The following is a 17,465-nucleotide window of genomic DNA, read 5'->3' as shown; positions in this document are numbered from 1 at the left end:
GTCAGATAAAGCTGCATAAGTTAGGACACATCTGCAGTTAGATGCTATGAAGACAGAGAGAAGAGAGAGAGAGAGAGAGAGAGAGAGAGAGAGAGAGAGAGAGAGAGAGAGAGAGAAAGAGAATGAAAAGGAGTTTCAAACTGAGACGATTAAGGAATTGGTTTAGAAAATGAGAATCTCTGCATGAGGATCTTAAAAACTGACTCAAGAAGCCATTAAATGAATATTGCTTTTAAACCATAATTCAAATTATAACAAAGACATGAAGAAATTTGAATCAAGTAAAATACTACTGGTAAAATAATTTTGTAGACTGAACTTGATGCTGCTACCCTTTCTCCACAGCATCCACTTTTCCATTCACTGTTTTCATAGTATCTGATTACTGAGGAAACACTCAAATCACAACATATACTTGTGATTAATAATAAGTAGAATCTTGTCATATTTGCTACAAGAGGCAGCAATTACAAGCTCAGGTTCTAAAAGGTCATACTGAAATGTTTCCACCCATCAACTCTGAAAATCTGAGATTTCAGAGAATTGTTTTTGACTGTCTTTTTCTCATGAACAAAACAAGAATGTGATACTACCAACTTATGGATCTGTTAGAGAAATTAAGACTTACGTTGTACTTCCTACATTCCAGTATTATTCAATGAGAAAATTCAGCCATTCATTTTCTACCACACATCTATTCCATCCAAAATTAGCTGAATAAAACAATAATGGCTCAAGCATTGCTTTATCTCCAAATATATCTGTCTACAAGAGTTATTATCAGTTTAACTGGATTTTTTTTCAAACTCAAAAGCATTTAAAAAATTCAACAAAGGCAAACAGGGCCAGTCGTTACAGTAATATTTCCTGGAAAGTGAATGCCTCATAGTTACTGTGAATAGTTTCTTCCTATGTGCCAGACTCTGTTTGAACTTAACAAACATTTGATGACAGGAACCGATTATTTTACATTTTAAATAGTCACTTGCCAAATGCTGCATTCTTTCATTTCACATTTATAAAACTGTCAAGAGTTGATAGAGCATATTTCCTACATGGGGTACTAAAATTCTTTAAGGAAAGTCAAACACAAAAATCAAAATCATCATATGAGATTGTATGTAACATATGTGTGTGAAATTAAGTACATAAGCATTGAGAGCATAGGGGAGATGCAGACCTCAAAAGAGATTAAAATATTCTCATTACCCAGATTTAAATTTATAATCTTGGAGTTTACATTGAAATTACACATAAGTTTCTATTGCATTACATGATCTTCTATAAAACAACTTGAATTTTAGAGAAAAACACATGAATGAGAAATGACTTAGTGTTAACAGTACCTGCTGTTCTTGCAAAGGACCCAGGTTTAGCATCTAGAATCTACAAGTTGGCTCACAATGGTATATAATTCTAGTTTCATGGTAACCAATGCCTTCTTCTGGATTCTGTGAACACCAGGAACACACCATATACGTAAATATAGCCAAAACATTTATACACATTAAATAAAAATAACTACATCTTAAATAGTGAAATACATTCTCCAAAGTGGAGATTCCTATGACTCTCCAGGCTAAGGGACATTTCAGAATGAAGCCAATGACACATTAAAATAAAATATATTATTTTCTGTTTGCTTTTTGATGGCATGAAATTACTACCTCGATCAAATTATTAAAAACAAAGACGGGGAATGGATAAGAGGGTAAAGGTTCTGATTGCTCTTCCAGAGTACTCATGGTTCAATTATGAGCACCCACATGGCAGCTCACAGCGATCTGTAGGACCCAACCAATCTAGTCTTCTTGTCTCCATGGGCACTGCGTGCATGAGGTACATAGACATACATACACATGGGTATAACAGCTTATACATAAAATAAGAACCATTTTAGAAAAATGAAAGGATAACTGTTATTGTATAGGCTATTTTGTGATGGGATGAGGATCAGACTATTTTGGAAGTAGTAAAATATTTTATTGATTAAACCAGCTTATCAATAGCCCAACTAATCCTGCATTTTATCCAGCCAAAGCAAAAATTTGTGAAGCATGAATAAATGGCATAACATTTATGCTTGAACACTTTTAACAATAAATAAGCCTCTGCTAATTGCCAGTTACAAAATGAAGATTTTACAATATTGATAAGAATATATTGGTGTAAATAAAAATAAACTTTTTCTTCAATCAAGCTATTGTTTTCTACTTTAAACTTTGTAATAATTAGAAGTAATGTATTTTCCTCCTTTTATTTTAACAGACACAAAGCTCAGATACTTGCAGAGTGCTTTAAAAAATGGAAAATGTAGCAATTATTTTTAATTGCTAGGTTCTGAGTACGACAATCTAAAATAGCTACAGCTCTTATTTCTTCCCAGAACTTTAATTTGGAATGAGTCAAGTAATTCTCTGCTTGGACGATCTAAATTATAGTAAGTCAGTTTACAAATGGAACATTTTGAGAATCATAGAGGACCAAAAATACCAGTGAAATAAATAAAAATGAATATAGAAAAATGTTACAGGTCAATTGCTTTGAACTAAAAGCAAGAATGAAATTTTCTTGTGCATATGATATAAGAGAAAAAATCTAATGGAAACTCTAATCATTACTAGATTTTGTAAAGGTGGTGATCCTTTCCAAGAACATTTGCCAGCCTAAAATAGATTATAAAGGAAAATATATTGGCTCAGTTAAGAGATTCAATATGATTTTTATGTAAGGTAACAAATGTGATTCAACTTATCTGGATAACATAACAAAATATTAAGAAAGAATTTACAAATAACCTAGAAGCCATTGGTGCAGAATATGAATGAGTGCCAATCTCAGAAGAAAAAGTGTTCTAAACTAGAATAAACAAATGAAAGTATACTGAGGTGCTGTGGAATATCCTTCTGTAGGTTTTAAATGTGTGTTGCTTTATTGGTTAATAACTAAAGCTGATTTGACCAATGGTCTAGCAGAATAGAGCCAAACAGGAAATGCAAACAAAGATATGGAGAGAAAGAAGTCAGAGTCAGGGAGAAGCCAAGTAGCCACTGAAGAGGGAAGACGACAGAACATTAGTGGTAAGCCGTAGCTACATAGTGATACACAGATTAGTAAAAATGGGTTAATTTAATTGTGAGAGGTAGTCAGTAATATTCCTGAGCCATTGATCAAACAATTGCAATTAATGGTAGGTCCTTGCAGTCTTGCAGTTTTTGCCACTAATCCTGAGTTAGGAAGCTAAAAGGAGCTGCAAGCCTCTTCTTACTTATACAACATAGAATCTGATAGACTTTTCAGTGAAGCAAGAAATTTGAAGATCTGTTCTGCATTATATTGGCAAATTTTGTCAGTTTTCATATAAACAGGGTTGGTTATAAATCGTTAACCATCACAGTCATCTCTTTCTCAAGTTAAAAAAAAAGAATAAGACATAGAAATAAATACATTGGTATGATTTTGATTTCTTGATACAAGTTTAAGATCAATTTTGTTTGTATATATATTGCTACTCTTTTTTAGATATTGTGTTTGTACAGCTCATTTTAACATGTAATGTATAATTAAACACAGTTTATAGATAGTCACCTACAACAGTCAAAACTTATATTCATGTTAGTTTTCTAGACATAGAAATATATTTGAGATGAGCCGGGCATTGGTGGCGCACGCCTTTAATCCCAGCACTCAGGAGGCAGAGGCAGGCAGATCTCTGTGAGTTCGAGGCCAGCCTGGTCTACAAAGTGAGTTCCAGGACAGGCTCCAAAGCTACAGAGAAACCCTGTCTCGAAAAACCAAAAAAAAAAAAAAGAAATATATTTGAGATGAATATATATCCTTCAAACCTTTTAAAGACCTAAAGAATATGGAATTTAAAATGGTTTATTAGGGTTTTTCATAACAATTAGACACGGATTATTTCAAAGAGGAAGATGAGCATTGAAGAAACTCATTATGAACTTTGACTTAGACACCACAAGACTAGCTATTTGGGAGAGATCTGCTTTTGCCTGGACTGTTTGACTTCAGGCTGTATAAACAGGACATGTAGGACCCACAGGAAAGCTAACAGCTGAACTTGTCAAAACAAGAAAAGACAGTCCTTCAAGGTTCCTGTTTCATGAAAGAGTCTGCCAGAAATTCTGTAGGACACAGAGAAAATGACTGAAAACTGTCAATACAGGCAGAACGGTTTCAAATTTTCTGCTTTCCTGAGAATACTGTCATACAGTACAGAACTTTGGGTTACTGTCCAGGCAGGGAGATATCTCTGTCAATTCTAGAGTTTATTATCCTTCTGAGGTCCTTAATGGAATTGAAGACAGCTATGGCTATGGTTTTCCTTAGGTATGATAAAAGATAAGTTACACATAAAACTTTAGACTCAAAAGATAAGGTATATGATAGAGTATTTTGTTTTAATTTTGCCAAATGTTAATGGAAAAATATTATTAACTTTAGTTCTTTGTTGATAACTGTTTTATTATATATAATTTCATTGTATTAAAACTAAAACTGTTCTTTCTATTTAGACAGAAAAGAGAAAATGATGGGGCAATGTCCCTCCGTGTATTGTGAATGTATGTTTCTCTTTTTGGTTTAATAAAATGTTGATTGGCCCGTAGTCAGGCAGGAAGTATAGGCAGGACCACCTGTCTAGGAGAATTCCGTGAAGGAGTGACTCTCTGGAGACATGTTGCTACCAGGAAGAGAGGATGCCAGGCATTTTCTGGTAAGCTAGCCAGTAGAAACCCTGAGCCTTTGGCCAAACAGTTTATAATTAACATAAGTCTCTCTGTTTCTATTTGGGGCTAAACAGCTGTGGGACCAGGTAGGAGAAACTCCACCTACACACACACACACACACACACACACACACACACACACACACACACACACACACACTGCTACTCTTGTTTAAGGTACTGTGTTTATGCAGCTAAATTAAAAATGCAATGTATAGTTAAGAAATACAATTAATATTCATCTACAATAGTCAAACTTGTAGACATGTTAGTTAGGTTTTCTGGAGATATAGAGGCATATTTCAGATGGATAGGTAATCTTCAAACACTTTACAGAGTTACAAAATATGTCATTTAAAATGTTTTAAGAACTTTGACTTTTATCAAATTGGGACATGACTGCTTCTGGCAGCATCAATTACTTCAAAAGGATGATGGGTATCGAAGAAACTCCTTATGGATTGCACTTTCAATGTGGTAAGACTAGCCATTTGTACAAGAAACTGCTTTTGTCTGGACTGTATGAATCTGTAATGTATAAACTGGATGTGGAAGACCCACAGGAAACGTTGATGGCTAAGTTTGTCAAAACAAGACAGGATGGTCCTTCAGGGTTCCTGATTCACAGAAGTACCTGCCAGACATTTTGTGGTACACAGAATAAAGCAGCTGGCAGAACAGGTCTTCAAATTTCTTGCTTCATTGAAAAGTCTGTCAAACACTATGTCTTCAGAGGCTGAAGATGGATGTCCCAACATTACAGAAGAACTCTGGATGACTGTCCAGGCAGACAGATATCTCTGTCATTTCTAGAGTTTAGAAGTTGCTTACAATTCCCTTCCAGTATTGTTAGGTAATATTATATCCTTTTGGGTTTCAGTGATGGAATTGAAGACTTATAATCATTGCTTTCCCTATTTGTTATAAAGGATAAATTAGGCATAAAACATTAGACTAACAATGATAGGGTAGATGATAGAGTATTTTCTTTATTTTTCCCAAATGCAAATACACTAAAATAGTGTAACTATAGTTCTTGCTTGAAAATAATTTTGTTAAATGTGATTTTACTATGTTAAAGTTAAAACCTTTCTTTTTCATTAGACAAAAAGAGGGAAATGATGTGGAATAGCCTTTTATATGCTGCAAATATATGTTGCTTTTATTGATTGATGATTAAAGCTGTTTCAGGAAATCTAAACAAAGATAGAGGAAGAAAGAAAGAAAGTAAGAAAGAAAGAGGGAAAGAAAGTCAGAGTGAGCAGATGGCATGTAGCCACCAGTGAAGCAAGGTGTGAGGTAACAAGCCATGAGTCTTTTGGTGAAATATAGAATACTGGAAATGGGTTAATTTGTTTGCATAGCTAGCCAGTGAGAAGCCTGAATCATTGGCCAAACAATTATAATTACTAGTAAGCCTAGAGTGGTTATTTGGGAACTGGCAGGCAGGATAAGAAACCATCTACACTAAGGTGCATTAGTAATTAAATTAAGAACACATTTCTACCTGTTGAAAGTAAATGAGTGAAGTTAAAGCTAAAGCCTTAGCAAAGTTAGAGGTAAAGAGGACCTAGGTGTGGAGTAATTTCAATTGGCTCTCTAATGGAGTTGACACATGCCTATGGCAGACACATGAGAGACTCAGAAGCTAGAAGACTACTGTTTTCCTTTGCTAGTAGAGCAGACTTAACTCCTTTTACTCCTGACATGTATGGCACTTTTCGCTAAATCAAAACTGAATCTGAAATAGAAATTAAATATTAGAAACTGCATTTTATTTCAATTTATCGCTTTATTTTCCTCCATAAAATATTGAGTTTTAGCCGGGCAGTGGAGGCACATGGCTTTAATCCCAGCACTCTGGAGGCAGAGGCAGGTGGATCTCTGTGAGTTCGAGATCAGCCTGGTCTACGAGCTAGTTCCAGGACAGCTTTGAAAGCCTCAGAGAAAACATGTCTCAAAAAAAATTGAGTTTTAGAAGGTTGAGTAAAATTAAAGGAGTCTTTCCAACATAAATTATCAAAGTATCTCTCTGGAAAAGAACTTTGTTTCACAAGCTGATTGATACACAGCCCAGGTCTTCATGCATAGTTTGAATGCCCAGGGTAACTAAGAAAAATATTTGGAATTTCACTGTGGTTCTTCAAAATATGTTTAAATGTTTCATTCTCACAGAGTAAAATTGGTGAATATTTAATATCTTGCTTTATAATCTTGGGCATTTTTGTTGTTCTTGTGTTTTTGTTTTTAGAACTATGCCATGTTTGAGATAGCTATAGCTGCACTCACAAGAAACCTTCTTCTACAGTTTGAAAAACACAAATACATATTAAGAAAAATCTATACTTCTGTTAAAAAATTTAAATGAAATTCTTGATATTTGATTTTAAAGTATTTATTATTACTATTATTTTAATTTTAAATAGCTTGTTTTACAAGTCAGTCCCAGTTCCCTCTCCCTCTCCTCCTCCCGCACCCCCCCCATCATCCACCTCAGCCTCCCACCATACCACTATTTCTTTCCACATAGGGGATATCTAGAGTCTGTCAGTTCACTCAGAGCTGATTCCAAGCTGAGAGATCATCCCTCTTTGTGTTATGGACACATGATGTCTGTTTGTATGCCAGGGATAAACACTGATCCACTGCCCAGGGCCCCATAGAGGAGACCCAGGCCTCCTCACGGACTCTCACATTCAGGGGGTCTGGATCAGTCCCATGCTGGCCTCCCAGCTGTCGGTCTGGGGTCCAAGAGTTCTCCCCTGTTCGGATCAGCTGTCTCTGCTGGTTTTGCCAGCCCATTCTTTGCCAATTTGCTCACCGTTCCCCTCTCTCTTTCACTGGGTTTCTTGGGTTCAGTTCAGTGTTTAACTGTGGGTGTTTGCCTCTGCATCCATCAGTCACTGGATGAAGGCTCCAGGATGGTTATAGACATCAAGTTCATTATCAGGAATGGGCATTTGAGGTGGTCTCTCAACTATTGCTTAGCTTGCCAGTTGGTGCCATCCCTTTAGATCACTAGAGGTCACACTGGTGCCTGAGCTGTCTTCTAACCTATGATTCCCTCTTCCCCCTATTCTAACTCCCACTCAACCTTCCTGTTCCCCCATGACCTACTCTCTCTTCCTCTTCTCCCCCTCTTTTCTTCCCAGCTCCCACCCCCCCACCCCTTGCCGTATTCCCCATCTGTTCAGAAGATCTTGCCTCATTCCTCTTCTCTTGGGTACCATGCATATCTCTTAGTTTCTTTCTTGTTTCCCAGACTATCTGTTAGTGGAAGTGCAGATTGGCACTATCCTGATCCATGTCTAAAATCCATATATGAGTGAGTACATACCATGTTTGTCTTTTTGTGACTGGGTAACCTCACTCAGGATGGTTTCCTCCAGTGCCATCCATCTACCTGCGAATTTCAAGATTCCATTGTGTTTATTCTGCTGAGTAATACTCCATTGTGTAAATGTACCACATTTTCTTTATCCACTCTTCAGTTGAGGGGCATCTAGGTTGCTTCCAGGTTCTGGCTATTACAAATAATGGTGATATGAACATAGTGGAACAGACATCCTTGTATGAATATGAGGTGATGCCTCCTGAAATTCCTGTATTGTATAGGGTTGTTTTGGCTATCCTTGGCCTTTTGTTTTTCCATATAAAGTTGATTATTGTTCTTTCAAGGTCTGTGAAGTATTGTGCCAGAATTTTGATAGTGATTGCATTGAATCTGTAGACTGCTTTGGCAAGGTTGCCATTTTTATTATGTTGATCCTACCAATCCAAGAGCATGTGAGATCTTTCCATTTTCTGATATCCTCTTTGACTTCTTTCTTTAAAGACTCAAAATTCTGGATATACAGGTCTTTCACTTCCTTGGTTAACATTATCCCCAGATATTTGATGCTGTTTATGGCTATTGTAAAGGGTGAGGTTTCTCTGATTTCTTTCTCAGCCACTTCATCATCTGTATATAATAGGGCCACTAATTTTTTTTGAGTTAAACTTGCATCCTGTTTGTCAGCTCTAGGAGTTCCCTTGTGGAGTTTTTTGGGTCACTTAGTAAACATTTGCAAATAGTGAAAGCTTGCCTTCTTCTTTTCCTATTTGTTTCCCCTTGATCTCCTTTTGTTGTCTTATTGCTGTAGTTAGAACTTCAACTACAATATTGAAGAGATATGGAGAGAGTGGACAGCCTTTTCTTGTTCCTGATTTTAGAGGAATTGTGTTGAGTTTCTCTCCATTTAGTTTGATGTTAGCTGTTGGTTTATTATGTTACTGTTATCCATGATCTCTCTAGGACCTTTATCATGAAGGGGTGCTGGATTTTGTCAAAGGCTTTTTCAGCATCTAGTGAGATGATCATGTGGTTTTTCTTTTGCAGTTTGTTTATATGGTGGATTACATTGATAGATTTTCTAATGTTGAACCATCCCTGCATTCCTGGGATGAAGCCTTCTTGAACATGTTGGATGATTTTTATGATGTGTTCTTGAATCTGGTTTGCTAGTATTTTATTGAGTATATTTGTGTGGATGTTCATGAGGGAAATTGGTCTATAGTTCTCTTTCTTAGTTGTGTCTTTGTGTGACTTGCTATTAAGGTAATGGTAGCCTCATAAAAACAGTTTGGCAGTGAGCCCCCTGCTTCTATTGGTGGAATACTTTGAGGAGTATTGGAATTAGCTCTTCTTTGAATTTCTGGTAGAATTCTGCACTGAAGCCATGTGTGCCTGGGCTTTTTGTGGTTGGGAGACTTTTGATGACTGCTCCTATTTCATTAAGGGTTATAGGTCTGTTTAGATTGTTTATCTGTTCTTTATTTAGTTTTGGCAAGTGATATCTATACAGGTAATTGTCCATTTCCTTTAAATGTTTGAGTTTTGTGGAGTACAGATTTTCAAAGTATGCCCTGATGATTCTCTGGATTTCCTCAGAGTCCGTTGTTATGTCCTCCTTTTCATTTTTGATTTTGTTAATTAGCATGCTCTCTCTCTCTCTGTCTTTTGGTTAGTATGGACAGAGGTTTGTCTATTTTGTTGATTTTCTCAAAAACCAACTCTTTGTTTCATTGATTCTTCTCAATGTTTCCTGGTTTCTACTTGATAGATTTCAGCCCTCAATTTGATTATTTCCTAGTGTCTGCTCCCCCTGGGTGAGTTTGCTTCTTTTTGTGCTATTAATTCTCTAGTGTGACTGTTCTCCAGTTTCTTCCTGATTTTAAAGTAATTAAGCAACATAGCTCTATTCAAAGGTAATAAACAAAAATGAAATGATATCTATGTGTAAGGGAGTTATGAATAGGAAGAAATATTTGCAAGGTTTATCAAAAAAGAATTGTTAATACCATTTTATATTGAGTTCTCTAAGCATTTATTTTTATTTTAAAAATGTGAGGTACTGCAGTGCCTGCGCCACAAGCAACTCCGAGGTATCAGGAAAAAGAAAGAACAGATATCCAGCTGTTTGTACTAAGAAGTGTCTATTTTGCAAGTGCTAAGAGGTCTCTCTCTTGTAGGAGAGAGCAGTCTTATAGTCTTACAATACAGTAGAAACACCCCAGGTAGAAGAGAGTGTGTTTTCCTCCTGATAGATGTGGATGTCAGTGGGGTAATGCGGGGGCAGTAAGCCAGGACTAGAAAACAGGATGTACTTGTGGCTATCAGCTGACAAAATACTCAGAGACCCTGTAGGGGCTAGGTCCCAACATCTCCCCCTTTTTTATTTTTTGAAATTTTGTTTGAACTGTTGTTACTTTCTAGAATCTTTCATACAGAATTTTTTGGCTCTCAGGCCATGTTGTAGGGTTTTGCTATTTTTCTCAGGGGCTACAGACATACCCACTTCTTGTAAAAAGTTTTTAGAAATGACTCAAAAAAATGACCTTAAATTTGTAGCAATAACCAACCCTGTATAAATGCAAACAAACATTTATAAACAATATTTGGGAATTTGGGTGCCAATCTTTCCAAACTGCTTTCTGCTTTTAAGGGGCACTGAATACCATGGGGATCATGACAAAACTCAGAAACCTGTATAAGTCCTTATATTGGGGGTCTGTAAGGATGCATCATCTTAGCTGTTTTAGATGCACTTAGGCCACTGCTTCCGGAGGTGTTGCTTCATCAAACCATACTAGTCTGGAAGGAACCCACAGCTTTGTATTTTCTGTGGAAACAAAAGCAGAATTTTTCCCCAAGTAACCTGTCATTATATTTAAATTTAGAAGTCAAAGCATTTTTAAAATACGTAAATTGGATTATTTTAGCAGCATTGGTAATTAAATGTCTTTTAGTAGTTTTTGTTTCTTTTTTAGCAATTAAACAGTTTAAAGACAACAAAACAGCACACAGTATCCAGACTCCCCATGTTTTTTATTCCATACACTTTTACCTTTTTCTTTTCTTTCATTTAATACCTCATTTACTAACTGTTACCAATTTTTAATTCACCTATTTTTAATCCATCCTCCAACTGAGGATAATCCCTTAGACAAAAGCCTTAAGATTTACTCAATCTACCCTCCAACTGAGGGCGATTTCTCAGGTTCCCCTTTCTTTCCCAACCTTGTGGGCAAAGGCCTGGAGATTTAACCTGGTACCCCTAACTTGGTACCCCTTTCCAATATACCCTCATGGCCTTATTTGCTGGCCAGCCTTTTAGGGCGATCTCTCAGTTCCCATTTACTTTCCTGACCTCAATGGATCAGGCAAAAGGCTGAAGATTAATTTAATACACCTTCTCCTTAGAAGGTGATCTCTCAAGCAAAAGCCTGGGAATTTGACCATTCAATTTTACTGTTAGAAGTTGAGGTACCTGTTTTTAATTCTTTTCTTTCTCAAGTCTCTCCTCTCCTGAGTCTTCTTTCTGGCCGATCATTTCCAGTGTTTCCAAGTCTCTCTGAATCTAGGTGGGACCTCAAATTGTGGTGCCCATGCCACAAGCAACTCCGAGATATCGAAAAGAAAGACCAGATGTCCAGCTGTTTGTATTAAGAAGTGCTAAAAGGTCTCTCTGTTGTAGGAGGGGGCAGTCTTATATATAGACTTACAACACAGTAGAAAAACCCTAGGTGGAAGAGAGTGTGTTTTCCTCCTACTAGATGTTGATGTCAGTGGGGCAATGCAGGGGCAGTAAGCCAGGAGTAGAAAACAGGATGCACTTGTGGCTATCAGCTGATAAACATCTCAGAGACCCTGTGGGGGCTAGGCCCCAACAAGGTACTTCAGTTACAATTAGTGTAAATTAGCATAAAAGCTTTCTAAAATTGAGTTGTTGTAATATAGACTACTGGCCTTAAAGGCATTTGGATTCTTTAAATGAAAAGAAAGTTTGTGACAAATAACATTCATTATTCCTTGCTGCCTGAGAAATCAAGTAGAATATATGATTCTAATCAAATATGATAAACTAGTGGATGACAGATCTTTTGACAGAGTACACTGCGCCCTAACTTTATAGATGTAAGATTTAAACGTTAGAAGTTAACCCATGAATTGATAGATAGAAAGTTAACTGTTCTCTTCCAAATATGACATTGTAGATAGCGACCAATCCTGAAGGCCTTCATTTTTTCTTCACCTACTAATGTGTTTTAAATTAAAGTCTGATAGGTTCATTGTTTTAGTTTAAAAGAAAATATTTAAAAAGGATATGGTGACCAGATTAAAGGTAGACCATAGTGAAGTTTTCATGCCAAGATAATAAAAATTGAAAGTGGAACAATGACAGATTGGAATAAGAAATGACATTTAAATTCAAATAACTAAATATAAATGAGAAGATAAGATATCTATTTTGATTTGGAGAGATCAGTTACATGAGGAAATATAAAACTCTTGCAGTTAATGAGCACATGAAAGGGGACACCATACTTTAGATGCACAAAGGGTATGGGGAAGAGCATTATCAGTTTTCAGAGACTAAGAGGTCAAACACCTCATGCACATGGATGTGGATATGTAAAATTTGATGTGGGTAGGATAACCATGGATGATTGAAGAACCAAGTTACAGAGCACCTTCTGCAAGTGTCTTCAAATCGAGTTGGAAAAAAAAAGCATAGGATGATAGTTCAGAAGATACTTAAGTGTGAAACTTTTAATTTAGTTAAAAATTAAATATATTAAAATTAACCAGTGGTTTTTTTAAGTTTAGGATGGAATAATTAATACAATGTTCATGAAATATGACATCAGCTCAAAACATCTAGATAATTCCGCACAGCATTTAACTAATGTATTAGAAAAAGAATTCATGGAAAATTGAGTTTGATCATTACAAATTCAGAAGACAATCAGGACAATGCTAGGAAAATGAGAAAGTGATAAGAAAGGTAGACATTTAAATTTAATAGAATTTTTATGAGAAATGTGATAAAATTAGTATAATGAACTTTATTAGAAATAATATACAAACTTTTGGTCATAACGATTCCCCTCATAGATGATGAAAAGTAAACTGTATTATAAAAACCAATTATAGAATTTCAAGTATAAAAGAGTTGGCATTTGGCTCCACATGTGACAAATGTGAGGAGGCAGTCTTAGAGATACATTGCCCTAGGGATGAAATCTTGTAAGTTTATCTTGTAGCATGTATACTAAAATTTTGTGTAAGGATCAGTCTTTTTATTATGGAAAATGAAACTCTAAAGCTGAAGTCTACAGGCCCTCAAATTACACATGTTTACACTTTCATATTTCTTAGTAATTTTTATTTAACCTTTCATCATATAGTGAAACCAGCCCATTATCTCAGAATAGTAAGTATTTTTAATGACAGAGAAAATAAGAATAGTCAGGGTTTAACAACAGGTATTTATACACACTCCCATAGTAATGACAAATTAGTTTATTCTTTATTTCATAAATTTATAAACATGAGCTTATTTTTGAAAAAAAAGCGACATTTCAATAATATTTATTCTCTAATCTGGTAAATTGCAGTAAGTCTCACTGAAATATGATTGCAACCATTTATTGATGCTTATTTCCAATAAATGTCATGCACATTATTGCACATACTTTAAGATTAACAGTCTAATATGTAAACTAAAAATCAAAGAACACTTACTAGAGAGAGTAACACGCATGTTTTGTCATAACTCCATATGACTGGATAGACTCCTTAAGAAAAGGTGTGTTTCTTTTTTACTTACATATCCAAGGTTTAGTGTATCTGAAGACCAAACTGCACACATTTAATGTATGCATAAATAATTCTACACATCAACATCACTCAAAGTAGCAATGCTGCATTACAAAACAAATTTTGTTTGCCCATAATCCCTACATTTGGGACAAGGAAAGAGAGATTGGAAAGACTTAAATGGCAGAGGACATCTCCTAGACATCACATGATACTTGTATCCATGAAATCTCACCAGTATGTTAGCCTAAACAGCACCCGTATAGAAACATCAGTTTAGATGCCAACGCATATGGGGAAAATTTCATGACTCCACACCTAGATGAAGAGTTACAAGCAATAGTTAGCTGATAAGAGTAGAATAAGCTGTTTCTCCATGGACAAGTCACCTGATAGGTTATTCAACCTGAAGTGGTCGGCCCAATATATATATATATATGGAGAAAGGAGACTGTACGTATATATCATGCATGCTATGCTGCATATGTATGTACATATACATATATATACATGCATATGTTTGTACATATATAGGCAATGATAATAAAGAAGAGGTCATACATTTAAGAAGGAATAGAGTGCAAGGAATTGCTAGTGGGAGGAGATGAAAATAATGCAAATGTAGTACTCATGAAATTATTAAAAATAGCATAAATTTAAAACAAAATATTAAACATATTTATGATTATAAAGAGATGAACAGTATGCTCAGTAACTTTACTTGTGTTAGTCACCACTGGTAAGGATAGCAGAACAGCTCAGTAATCATGCTCTTAAATGGGAGGTACTATGTAAGCTTACACTTTGGGGATTCTGTCTAGTGTTTGTCCCACATTGCATTTGCGACTGTGCAAAGCAGTTAGCCAAAGGCAGGGTTTGAGTTGTTTGGGCAAGCTGGTCATGTCACATCTAAAATACAGGAGAAGAAAGTAGAAGGGACAGAGTCCCACACTCCTTGAAAGTCTCCCTGAATGAATTAAAATATCACACTGTAGCTTCATGCTTAAAGTAACTTCAGATTGATGACCATGTTTTAAACTCATGTACCTCTATGCATTCCAAATCTATTCTACAGACATACTCAGTTCACATAGTTAAATAGAATAAAAGAATATGAGCTAACACATACACTCTAATATTGCTTCTTCAAATTTGTATTCAAATATCATGAGAGGGATTACATCAAAGAGGTATTCAGAACCATTCACAATGGAGTTAAATATAACCATTTGCATCAACACACTGCTAGAAAGCAATATATATGGTAAAAATATGCTAATTAGAAATAAACATTGTCATGAGAAACATCTGAAAGAAATGAAATGGATTTCTTTGAGAAAAATCATAAATAAGAAACTTTATAATTTAAGTAATTATTTTTTTCTGTTCTAAAAATATATCTGTGACTACTCTTTTGTTCTAAAAGAAGCTGAAATAAAAGCCATGAAGTGTTTATTTTTGTGGGAAAAGTGGTAATAACAATGAGTACACAACATTACTAAGTGGTCTCTCCCTGAATAATAAACAGTAAAATAAAACAAAACTTTTCAGCAAAAACTCACTCATGCTTCATCAGCCAAAAGGCAACAGTTGTTAATGAAAAACACAAGAAGTATTGTTCTTTGGAACCTGAAAAGTAAATTTTTCTAGACTTTGCCATAACATTTTATTCATATATCTAAAAAGCAAGTAATCTATATCAAGTTTTAAAATGCTAGGAAAATTAGTTATTAATAAGATTTTATTTCTTTCAGTGTCTTATACCAATATAAAAGGTTACATGCAATGCTTAATAAGATTTTCTTAATGAGAAATTTTATTAGCCTATAGCATCCTTTTGTTTAAGGGTTAATTGTCTTTTTAAAAAAGCCTTTAATCTTTCTAAACAGTCTATGAAATAAGATATTGGAGTTTTATTAATGGTTTAGCATATCATTCTCTCCACAAATATATGCAACTTTTTCTAATTCTATATGACCTTAAATACTGATTTCTTAGGACTCGTGAGATGGTTCATGTAGGTAATGGCAATGAAAGCTAAACCTGATGTGTAGTGTTTGATCACCAGGGATCCTATAATGAAAATAGAAAACAGACTCTTGAAAGCTGCTGCATACACACCCACATACCACACATAGAGGTTGATAGATGACAGACAGTTATATAGCTAGCTAGATATATACATACATGGGTCAGCGACCTTAGATGATAGAACAAATATTGCAATTTCTCATTCTGCTTAATGAAATTATAACTATTTAATTATATTTCCATTTGTTGATTTTGAGACACAGTACAGTTGCATAACCAATGTTTTTCTCAGGCTCACTGTGTAGCCCATACTGCCCTACCATTGGTAATCCTCATGCCTCAGAATCCCCAAAAGCTCAACATTATATTTATTTGATGTTGTCTGTCAATTCAGCTGCTAGAGACTTCCATATACTCATGTACTCTCTGGAATTTTGTTTCAGTATCCTCCTCTTAAATAAACATCTCTATTAATTTAAGTTGAATCACAGACATAGAACCTATTGTTATGTCAACACAGGAAGGGGCCCACACTACCTAAGTTTGCACCCCTAGCTGTTATGAGGAAACCAGTATGCCTAGTATGATTCAAGGCATTTATACATGGGGTTTCTTTGTCAGGAGGTTGGGAAATTTGCACTAATTTCTTCAAATATTAGAGTTTTCTCATAAGCTTTGTCCAAAATTACAGGAATTTTCATGTTATTATTATTTACCAGCATAATACTAGAGCATAAGTCATGGGATGTGGTCTATTTTTAGACCTGCCTACTTTCCCTGTGTTTATCGATTATAAACTAAGCTATTAGGTCTAGCCAGTTTTGCTCATGCCTTTTATTAGAGTGTCCTTTAACTTCTTACTTGATTATGAGTGAAGAAACAATAATGCTAACATGTAAACTGTATGTTCAGCCTGATTCCACTGGAAATTCATGACTTATAGTATTTAGTAAATAATACCAAAATCTGCAAGAGCACATGAGATGCAGATGAACTAGATGAAACCAAATACTTTGAAAATGATGAAGAAAGTAAGGGTACCCCTTCCAAATTCTAAATGCAGGATGTGGGAGTACAGCATGATTCTACTAATGCTTATAAATATCAATAAAAGTTTTTAAAAACACATCTATTATGGTTAAGTCACTTGCTCATATATTTTGTCTTGTAAATCAAGTACAGCCACTTTAAAAAAATAGTGCTACAGCTATTGGTTATTTATAGAGATTTAAAAAATTACCTAAAATCTTTAAGAGAAACCAAATAAAAATTAAGCCGAACTGGTGTATAAATCTAAATATAAACAGGAAATCCATAAAGCAAGCTTTCATAAGAAAGTAGGTATGGATACTTGACACTTTGAGCTCAGCAAATATTTTTCTGGAACCATAAACAAAACTAACTCATTCCAAAAGAAATATTGATATTTTGAAGTGCGTGTTTCAACATGTTCGTTTTTATATGACACAATGTAAAGACAGTCTTACTCTGTTCAATACTGTTAGGTACATATTTATCTGACAAATTCCTTTATACAAAATGTGTGG

This window comes from Mesocricetus auratus, unplaced genomic scaffold (assembly GCF_017639785.1).
Source record: "Mesocricetus auratus isolate SY011 unplaced genomic scaffold, BCM_Maur_2.0 Super-Scaffold_6731, whole genome shotgun sequence".
NCBI lineage: Eukaryota > Metazoa > Chordata > Mammalia > Rodentia > Cricetidae > Mesocricetus > Mesocricetus auratus.
The sequence above is the reverse complement of the archived record's forward strand: the minus strand, read 5'-3'. Positions refer to the sequence as shown.